The 11,035-nt window shown below is 44.3% G+C and overlaps 1 protein-coding gene across 5 annotated transcripts in view; it reads right to left on the reverse strand.

Annotated features, from left to right (window-relative positions):
• Nucleotides 1-2,794, reverse strand: part of Esr2 (estrogen receptor 2) — a 122,365-nt gene extending 119,571 nt beyond the window's left edge. For 2 of the 5 annotated variants that reach the window (XM_087195253.1, XM_004837415.3), the window contains exon 1: nt 1,926-2,759. The gene's annotated coding sequence lies outside the window, so the exon portion shown is untranslated. Of the gene's footprint in view, nt 1-1,925 lie in introns of all 5 variants that reach the window. The other 3 variants (XM_021247789.2, XM_004837416.3, XM_087195254.1) reach the window with 3 other exon arrangements.
• Nucleotides 2,795-11,035: the final 8,241 nt, after the last annotated feature.

An 11,035-nucleotide genomic window follows, 5' to 3' on the forward strand; every position in this document is an offset into this window, starting at 1 on the left:
ACTGTATGTAAATAAGACTGCGATAAATCTGATTTTTTTCAACTGCCATTATGTCTAAAACAGTGTACTAGACACTAAATTATAAAGCCCAACATTGAAGTACTGTAAACAGTTTTCAAGGGTTCTAAATATAATCAAAGACTGGGCTGGGGATTTAGCTCGGTGGTTTCACTGCCTGCTGTGCAAGCGCAAGGACCCGAGTTTGATCCCCGGTACCAAGAAAAAAAAAAAAATAATAAATGTAATCAAAGACTAACCAGTAAGTGACTCAAGTTTAGACTTTAGTATTTTATATATATATATATATATTTTTGTACATCTCCAGTAAACATTACCAGTGCATTACATAATTATTGTATATTTATTTTATATATTTTATAATTTCCATGACTCAAAACATCAATTCAAATTATCACAGATATATTTTGAATCAGTACTATTATGTTAGATACACATTTACACAAAATTGCAGTATCTCTTTTTACTTTTTTTTTTTTTTTGGTACCGGGGATGGAACTCTGGTCCTTGAGCTTGCGAGGCAGGCATGCAGTATCTCATTTTTTAAAAGGACATATAATGTCTATTAAATGCTTTTTACAATAAATAAATAAAAATAAATGCTTTTTTTTTTTTCCAGTGCTGGTGATCAGACACAGGGCTTTCTACGTGTTAGTCAAGCATTCTATCTGGTAATTGTATTTTTATGAGTTGAATTTACTACTAAGTATTACTTTTCCTGTATTAAAAATAAATTTTGAGAAATATAAAATGTGATTAGATTCCATAAAGTCCCTTAGAACCACTATGAAACCACTATAAAATATTTTCTAAATGTGTTTTAAACCGATTTCAAAGATTTATATCTTGAACAAGACTTAACTGTTACTAGGGACTGCTTTTGAAGTAGAAATGTTTCAGGTTCATCTTTAAAAATGACTGAATATAAAAGACTCCCAAAGTTTTATGCCTGAACACCTATTGATAAACAAATCCCTACATTTTTCTTTCCTTCTTTCAGAATGTATGTAGAAACATGGATTTTTTTTTCCAGAAAAAACTGAGAGTATTTAATGCTGTTTTTATGGTCACAGTCATCTTTTACAAAACTTACAGTACAAACCTTTCCTTTCCCATGTTCACTTTTTAAACAGCAAACATCACTCAGAGAGAGAGAGAGATCTCCATTGAGAATTTAGAAACTTACACCAAAAGTAAAAATTTCTATGTAAACACTGGAAACACAGCCCCCTCCAAAAAAAAAAAAGGCAAAATCTTTTCTTTGATGCTGTGTATTATTATACTGAAGCAAAAAGCAGATAAAATTAAACCAACCTTATTTTCCTGAAGAGAACTCCAAAGTTTTTCACAAAAATAATATTCTTTTGACCTAATTTTATACTTTCAATATTAATTAGACACTAGGGATGACTCAAGGAATGAAGAGGCAACAGTTGGATTCCTCTTCAGCAAATAAAAAAGACCACCAGTTTAGTGTAGCTGGGTCCAGCAGGAAGGAAGTCCCGTTCTGGTAAGGGACCCAGCGAGCACATTTTAAAGCGCGGTCACCGGCCTGACACACGCCGTGTCCCGGTCCAACACTCAAGCACCCAGCGTTCAAGTCCGCTCTCATCATTTCACCCACCGACAGGAAATTCACCCAGGAAAACCACAGGATTTTCTCTTTTAAAAAGACATTTATATTAGCACAACCAGCCCGAAAATCACAAGCGCAACCTGCGCAAGTTAACTTACTGCTGTCTTCAGCAAAGACATTTAATCGAAGCATGAGATCTCTCTCTAGTAGTGTCCAAGACGGTTGGACTGTTTCCCCCCTTTATTGTTCTCAGTATTACTGATTTGTCGCTGAAAGGCTCCAAGCAGAAAGTCGGACAGTGAAATCACACCTGGGGCGAAGGGGCACCTACCTCGCAGGTGAAGCGGCGGCCGTGCATTCTCGGCAGCTCCGCTCCCTCGGGGGCGCTCACCCGGGAGCCCAGGGACGCCGGCCGCACCGCAAGTCCTTCGGGCCCGGCCGGCCAGTTCCGCGCGCAGCAAGTTTCCAGAGACGGCTCTGCAGCCGCTGCGCCTCCCACCTGGGCAGCGGGCGGGAGAGCGCGGAGTCGGCGGACGTCGGCGCGGCAGCTGCAGCTGCCTTATACCGATCGGGACGGTGGGGCGGGGTGGGCCACGTGACCGCGGGCCGGGCCTGGGGGACCCTTAGCTGCTGGGAGATGCGGGGTACCCTCACCCTAGAGTCTCAGACCGAGGAGGAAATGAGCCGGGCCTGAGAATGAGCGTTTCGTAGCGAGTCCCGCGTGCTGCGCTCAGGCCGCGGGTTAAGTAAGGATCGCGTCTCCAGACCCTGCCCTCGGGGCGATTCTGAACGCCGCAGGCAGAGTCTGTAGGAGGACAGCCGCGAGGGGAGGCCCGGCGTGCCGCGGCGGGAGAGCGCTTGCCTAGCGCGCGAGGCCCTCGGCTCCATCCCCCGCCCACAGAAAATGAACTTTAAAAGTCACCCTAGCCACGAAGCCGGGGGGTGGGGGGTCTCAGTTCTCAGGCTGGCCGGGAAGGCCTTCGCGTGGAGCCCGAGACCCCAGGGGCTGCTCAAGCTCGGGAAGCGCTGCGCCTCCGAGTCCACCTCCCCGCGCTGCCGAGGGCCTGCCGCGCCCCCTGCTGGCAGCCCCAACTCTGCCCACTCTTCTGGGTCTGCGCTCGCTGGCACCCATCCCGCAGGAGCCCCGCTGCGAAGGCAGAGGCGCCACGGGCTGAAGAAGCTGAAGAAGTCGAAGGCGAGGCGAGGCGAGGCGAGGCGAGGCGAGGCGAGGGCTTGGGCCTGACCTGTCAGCTGCGGAGACTTGTTAGCCACGGGCGCAGGGCAGCCGCTCCCGAGCCCTGCACCTGATACCAATCTGACACGCGATCAAGCTTGGCCCTTTACCTGACACCAATCCTCTAATTTTCTAGCCCCAGATCAAGCTGGTTTTTGATGGGACGGCCCGGATCGAATGTCAGAAAGAGGCTATAAAAGATGGCAGCCATGACTTCGTTCCCACTGCCCTCTTGTTCTTCCGGCGGCCTAGCACTTTTTCTCCTTGACACTTATTTTGCGCTTCCTTTTCTTCTTCACCTTAAATAAACGTTCAACTTTCACCTTCATCAATTGTTTCGCCCAATTCATTGAATAGGAAGAATCTGGAAAGCACTGCTGGTCACTACAAAACCCGGTGACAGAGGCAGCCGTTGATGGCAAAAGTTAAAAAGGAGAATAGACTTCCTGCAGGCCTCTGAGAGCCCAGTGTCACATCTGTGCTGGATTAATCATCACACCCTTCACACGTGCCGCAGGGGAGGAACACGGCTCTTGATGACTGTGATCTGGCTCTCTAGTACAGAAAGACTAAAGGGCATCCGGGGTAACCTTGCGGAGTGCCAGCCTAGACTGTGTGGGGTTGAGGTTTAGCCCACTTAGCCAAAAGTAGTCTTCAAGGATTGTAGTGTGGTCTAGATGTCCATGCCATGAGGTTGTCAGGACTGGCTCCAAATATGGAGAACCTCCTCTATCAACAATGAACAATGGTTATCTGATATCTCTACTGCTCCCACCCCAAGACCAGTTTCCATTAAAGCCAACGGATTGTAAGGCCCTTTCCTGGTCCTTGAGGCACAGAAGTTAGTTTGGACTGAAGAGTGGATGGCTGCTGAGATCCACCCGGTGAAAATCTGCAAAGGATAAAACGTTTGTCTTTGCCAGTCTCAGCCTCCCTGTGCCTGTGTTCCTCCAGGCCCCTAGTACCCATGTATTCTTCCTTCTATCCTCCTTAAGGAGAAATTTAACGATGGTTTTTAAAAATCAGTTTCACTTGGTGCTTGGCTTGTGAACAAGATACCTCTGGAGTGGAAACTTACAATGAAGGGATTTCAATCATGAGCTGTCAGGCAGGAAATGGTGATGTGAGAGTGAAGAAAAATGACCTCTATTGAGTATCTGTATCATGCCACACAGTGTGCCAAAGATTTAATCCTCTTATCAGTTCTGTGAGATGAATAACACTGTCCCCACTTTTCAGATGAGGAAACTGAGGCTCACAGAGTTTATATTAGCTACCTGAGACTGCACAACAAGAGACAAACCAACACTGGCAACAGTGGATAGTTGTCATTTATTGGACATTTAACCATGCCCTGCTTTCTATTATATATTCTTATCTCATTTTAAACACAAACCTATGAGGTAAGTTCTATTATTATTCCCATTTTATGGTTCAGGAAAGTTAAATGACCTCCCCAAGATCACATGGCCTGTCAGGAGCTGAGAAGGACTTGAACCCAGAGCAGAGCCCAAGGCCCTGTTCACCTCCACACCGTGCCTGTAATGGATTAGGAATTAAGATGGCCTGCTTCTTGTCGTCTCTACGCAAAACGCTGCACCTCCTGTGGGCAAACCCCACCTCCACGCTCCCGCCACCCCAGAGACAAGCTTCTACTTAACCCAGGAAGCAGAGCCCTCTGCCTGCTCTGATGCTTCCTGCAGAGGTGATTGTACTCCTGGGAGCAGCGAGTTCTCCTTTTGAAGACCCTCGAACACCTACAGTTTGCTCTTTATTATGCAGGGAGATCTCGCTGCAGGACAGTGACAGCAAGGAAAGTGAAGGGGAGGGAGCAAATTAATACCAACAGCTAGACCTAGACTGAAGCACCCTGGAGTCTAGTGGGGAGGACTGTGTCCCAGGCGCATTTCCACCTCACCCACAACCTGCCCAAGGAATCACACACACAGTATGATGCCATGCCTCTGCCCCTCCCCAACATATCCTACCACAAGGATTGTTTAATCCCAACTTCTGGGTTGAAGCATTGAGTTGTTAGAACTCAATTATGTTATATATGATGAGTAAAACTAGCTCACGAGCTCGGTTTGTTCGTTCGTTTGCTTGCTTGTTTTGCTTGTGTTATTTGCTGTACTGGAGATTGAACCCAGGGCCGCTGAGTTACACTCGCAGGACCCCTTGTAATTCATTTATTTTTGATTTTCTAGCTTTTATGATTACACTAGCTAGATGAACTGAGAAGATTGGCTAGAGGTCACCTGGGAAAGCAGAAGAGGTCAGAGCAGGAAGAGGCTTTCGCTGCGGGGAAGAATGAAAGCCTCTTTCTCACTGGGGACCTTGCTCATTTTCTCACCCCAGCCCATCCCTGCCTGAAGTCTTAGCTATTCCCAAACCACCTCGGCTGGTGACATGTGCACCTGCCTCACCCAGAGTGCTCGTCCTACCTGTCAACATCATCAGTGCTGCTGTTGTGCAACCTGTATCTCCAGCAACACGGCAGTCCCTGGATTACCCCCTACTGCAATCCATGCATGCAACAACTATTTCCTGAAGGCTTTCACTTGGACAGATCAGAGGAGGGCTGGGGAGAGATCCTCTGCAAGAAAGAAACCACCAAGAAGCTAAGCAAGTAAAAAGAAGCTCTGTCAAAGGCAAGAAAGCAAAAGCTGACAAGAAAGTGAAGGATAGGGCGGAGTCAGAAATAAACCCCTGATGCCTGGAGGAGGTCCCGTCAAAGCACGGTTCTGGATTGTTGCCTTCCTCTTCTGAGCCTGAGGCCAAGAGGGAGGATTTGGACCCTGGGATGCTCTTATCTGCCTCAGAGTGTTTAGGAACAGACTTATTCTTCATATTTTAGGGTATACTTTGGTTTTTGGTTTTTTTGTTGTTGTTGTTGTTGTTTGGTACCGGGGATCAAACTCAGGACCTTGCATTTGCGAGGCAGGCGGTGGAGCCACTGAGCTAAATCCCCGGCCCATACTTTGGTCTGTTTTAAGAGGATCTGGAGCTAAAACTGTGCACTTACAGAATTAAGTTATCGCACTTATAGTAACACCTTGATCTGGTGGTAGTGAGTGGCAAAGGTGGGCTTACTAACACAGTCGGTCAGAGGTGATCTCAACTGCTCATACATCGGAGTTCCTGAAATGTGCCTTGATATTTCAAAGTTGAATTTGGATAATTTCTGGGATCATGTCTCTTGTGGAAATAAAGAGGATTCTAATATTTATTGAGTATCTTTCCAGCCCAGAAACAGCAGTAGTAGGCAGGCTTGTATAGGTTGGTTCATTTTGTTCCACTTAATCCTCATAGATTCCCTAGGACTGTCACTGTTAGACAGCTGGTGAAACTGAGGCTCAGAGAGCTAATATTTCTTCTGTAAGGTCCCCTGAATGTGTCTGGCAAGGTGAAAATTCCCACTTGTTTGCCTGGCCACTTGCTAATCCCAAGTTTTCCCCACTGTTGCCATGCCCTGCTTTTCTTATTTCTTGCATAGACTCTGGCATGCTTGTCAGGTAGAGCCCAGGTACAGCTGAATGAAATGTTGCCAAGTTCTGGTCTAGGCCTGGGCACTGTGAGTACATTTATATAACTTATTCTTTACTGATGTGCGTTTGACTGGAGTCGTGAGTAGAATGACCAAGGACAGAAACAACAACATAGACCTAATCTGATTACCTAGGTCCCTGGACCACAGGTCAAGGTTCCTCTCATCTGCACTTTAAATGAACCATCTGGGAAACCAACATCTGCAGCCAACTCTCTGTTACCCTCATTTAATCTCAGATTTGGCCTTTACTGTTCGGAAACAAACAGGTAAAATAACTTTTGTCCTATGTATTGCTCCTTGAAGGTACTTAAAGTCCATACAAATCTCTCACATGCCTTGAGCTTCTAATGTCCTCTCCACTGGAAACCAAACAACATGAAGAATATACTTTCCTATCCTCACCCCCAGTGCTGACTGAGGCAATTCTCTCTCGTGAGCTAGAAAAGAAAGGCTGTGGAGGGCACTGGCGTGAATATGAACACCCAGTTGAGAAAGAACTGTTAGAAATGGTGGCAAATTGTAAGATGCAATTTCACAAATTACTCAAATGCAGTTCTGGAAATGCAGCTTCCTTACCTCTTTGACTCAGAATAAAATAATATTAATAGCAGGTCAGACAGTGTAATATTTCTCCATTCCCCAAAAAATGAGGTCAAAAGGGAGAAAGGGTATAGACAGACATGGTTTAAGAGACCCCAGACTGTCTGATTTCATAGTTTAGTATTTTCTGAAAGAACTGACTGAAGTTTTTTCTACTTCTTCTAAATGTATTTAACATTTTCAAGTTCTTCATTCATATTCTGAAAAGTTACTAGAAATACCTGCCTCAAATAACTCTCCTGTTGCATACATTGCATAAAAGGCTTTTATAAAAAACCAAACCTATCAGATAAAAAGAAGAGGCATAAGTTCTAGTGCTCTATAGCACAGCAGGGTGACTACAGTTAACAATAATTTACTGTGTATTTCAAAATAGCTAGAAGGGAGAATTTTTAATATTCTCAAGACAAAGAAATGATAAGTTCTTGAGGTGATTATCATAATCTGGTCATCACATATGGTAATTACCCAGATTTGATCACATTATATATGTGCATTGCAATATCACACTGTATTTCATATATATATATATATGTACAATCATGGTGTACCAATTTTTTGAACAGGAGAAAAGGAAAGGTGAAATTTACTACTGAAGAAAAATATGTCTGATCTTTTGTGCCCAGAGAAAAGGCAATTCTTTCACATATGTTGTTGCTTGAGCTGATGAGCCTACCCAGAGAAAAGAATTAATTTTTCCTCCATTATCCAGTCCTCTCTTTTGTTGGGAATTACAATCAGGAATGAGCTCCAAGTAGCTCATACAGCTCCTTAGGACTCGCCAGTGCTGTCTGGGCTGCTCGAACCTCTGCATTCTCTCTCATGATTTTTCTCTTCTTTTTATATCTCCATATATTTTTTTGTCCTACACATCAAAGTAGTTTTGCTCACTAATCTCTCCTTAATGATTCTGCCTATGGTTGAGCCATTCGCTTCTCTGGCCATCTTGTACATATTCTGTCATCCACCAGCCACAGTGTACTAAGAGAACTGCCACCCAAGGGTGACGTTGACTTTTATAGCTACTAAAGGGCTTGCACAGCCACCTGCATGTTACATTTTCACACCAACCCTATGACACCACTTTTATCACCAATGTGCAGTTAAGGAAACTTGAAGCAAACCTCCATGTTCATACTTACGATAACTCAGGTCAGGGCTGGAGGTGTAGCTCAGTGGTAGAGTTATCTATCTGGCATGCACAGGGCCCTGGGTTTCATCCTCAACATGTACACACACACACACACATGCATGCACGCACATACACACACACACAGGAACACAGGTCATCTGACTCATGCATAGATCCACGCCTGTCCCCTCACAGGAGATTTAGTTCCTGCACTGCTACCTATAACTGGGGTTTCTGAATGTCCAGTGCCAGGGTTAATACCTCTTAGGCTTGTCTGCCTGACCTTATCCCTTTCTTCCCTCCCCACCTCTACCCTCCCACCCCTAGCTCAGTCTAAAATACCATGCAAGAGAGAAAATTCTTGACAGCTTCTTTAGCTATTGTCACCTCAACATTTTTCTGACAGTCCACATTACACTTCTTTCATAAAACACTTCTTTGAGAATGTTTCTTACCCTCTTACATTGATATCTTTGTCAGAATGGCCCCTTAATGCAAAAATCATAATGCTTTAACTGTCTACCTGAGACACAAGGAGTTATGAAGGTGCTTGCTCTCAGACAAGAAGGAGGAGGAAGATTCAACCACCATTCATTCAGCAGTTACATGTAAAACTTTATTTTCTCTATTTCTATTACTATGACAAAACACCTGAGATGAATTAAAAAGAGGAAAAGTTTGTTTCAACTTACAGTTTTGGAGGTTTCGATCCATGGCTGTTTGGCCTCGTTGCTTTGGGGGCCTGTGGCAAGGCAGCACATCATAGCCAGACCATATGGAAGAACAAATTCTCCATCTTGTGGCAGCTGGGGAGCAAAAGACACGAAGAGGAGGGACTGGGGTCAACATTTCCCCTTGAAAAGCAGGCCCCAAAGAACTAACTTCCTCCCACTAGGCCCTGGCCCCTAAAGGTTCTGCCACCTCCCAGTGTACCATGGGCTGGGACCAAGCCTTTAACAAGTCTTTGCAGGGACATTCAAGATCCAAACTAGCAATGCTTGAAAGATTCTGACAAGGTAAATACTATTTATGTTCCTCTTTTACAAATAGGAAGACTAAGACTCAGAGAATCCAAGTCCCCTGCCCCAAATCACACAACTGCAAAGAATTCAAACCAGATCTGCTTCCCTCCAAACCCCATTCTCTCTGCACTGCTCTTCTCACTAAGGCTTTGTACTATAGTTTGTAGGGAGAAGACAAATATATGTAAGAAAATTGTACTTGCCTACCACGAACGCTAAGTCAGAAATGAGTGGTGACGAGGAGGAATGTTGTGGCCTTTCAGAGGGTGAGAAGTCACTTCTGTGTTTTTAAGTTTTTCATAGAGATTCACAGAAACTACCAGAGGACCTTACCTGAGCTGACTGGATTTGAGACCTGGAGGCCACTCATGTCCCAGGGTCTCACTCAATTCTACAGGTGGACAGGCCCAGCCAGCGCTACATCCTTCCCTTTGTTTGAGTCCCTCATTTTTCCACTCTGCTTCTTTGCAAGTTGTGTTCACAGCTCAGTGGTATGTGGAAGCCTGCTCATACTGGCTTGAGAGAGCTAGTTGTTAACTAGCCCAGGAATTTGCATCTTGGTTATTAAACTGATGGTGGCTTGAAATCAGCCATGGTGGAAGTAGCTACATTAAGATTCTCCTGGCTGAAGGGGAGCCCAGAAGACCCCAGGGCACTGGAAGTTCGCTGGTTTTCATATATGATTCAGTTCAGATATTATCTTTCCCTCTATAGAAATCCATGAACACACATACAAATCAGGGGTTTTTTTTCCCCCCTGAGATGCTGGGGATTGAACTCAAGCTAGGCAAGTGCTGTTCCATCAAGCTACATTCCCAGTCCTATTTACAATTAATTGTATTTTGAGACAGGGTCTCAATAAGTTTCCCAGGTTGGCCTCAAACTTGTGATCCTCCTGCCTCAGCCTCCTGAGTTGCTGGGATTGCAAGGCATCATCGTGTACTGGCACACCACTACATCAGGATCGTTTGTCCTGCTACTAGTAATAGCATTTAACTTCCTTTACTATCCCCAGCACCTCTAGTCCTGTATAGATTTATTATGTAGCTCATATGCTACAAAGAACCACCTCCTGTAAGGTTGGCTCTGTTTCAGATTAAAGAATTAAAGCTTTCCACAATAGATTCATGCCTCCCTCTAGTGGAAGGAAAAGGTTGAGACCAGCCAGATTTCCATCTGTTTCTAAATCATTGTGTGATGCATGCAACATGCTGAAATAATAATAGTTTATTTAGCAGATTTACAAATGCAGTACAAAAGGAAAGCAAAGAGGTTATCAGAAAGGGCTGACACTCAGGCGAGCTTCACACAAGCTCTTTTGGGACAGCCCCTAGTATTTGTGAGGCCCTGGGCATGGGTACAAATGAAGGCTCACAAACCACAAGTCTTATTTTTAAACATTAAAAATCAAGCTAATGAAAAACAAAGTAAAAATCAAGCTAACAAAATGTATTTTCTATTTTTAGCATATCTTTGAAATAAAAAATTGAAAAATGTACATATATAGGGACTGGGGATGTAGCTCAGTGATACAGCCTTGCCTAGCATACACAATTCCCTAGGTTCAATCCCCAGTTCCCAACCTCCCAAAAAAGTATACAGCATACAGTAAAAGTATATAGTCCCAAAAAAGCTATAGTTTTCTAGGACTGAAAGTCAGCAAAATATCAAAGGATTAAGTTTACTGTATTATTGTGCATAGGACCACAAGGTTTGAATGAGTAATAACATAAAGACATATATACTTCATAATTACTCCATCAAAATTATACCTCTTGCCTTTGTTTGAAAAAAATCTACTAATTTTTTTTGAGACAGGGTCTCGCTGTGTAGTTCAGGCTGGCCTTGAACTCACTATGGACCCCAGGCTGACTTTGAACTTGCAGCAATTCTCCTGCCTCAG

This window comes from Heterocephalus glaber, unplaced genomic scaffold (assembly GCF_053883595.1).
Source record: "Heterocephalus glaber isolate CG9 unplaced genomic scaffold, H.glaber_assembly_v1.0 deba00001608, whole genome shotgun sequence".
Lineage (NCBI taxonomy): Eukaryota > Metazoa > Chordata > Mammalia > Rodentia > Bathyergidae > Heterocephalus > Heterocephalus glaber.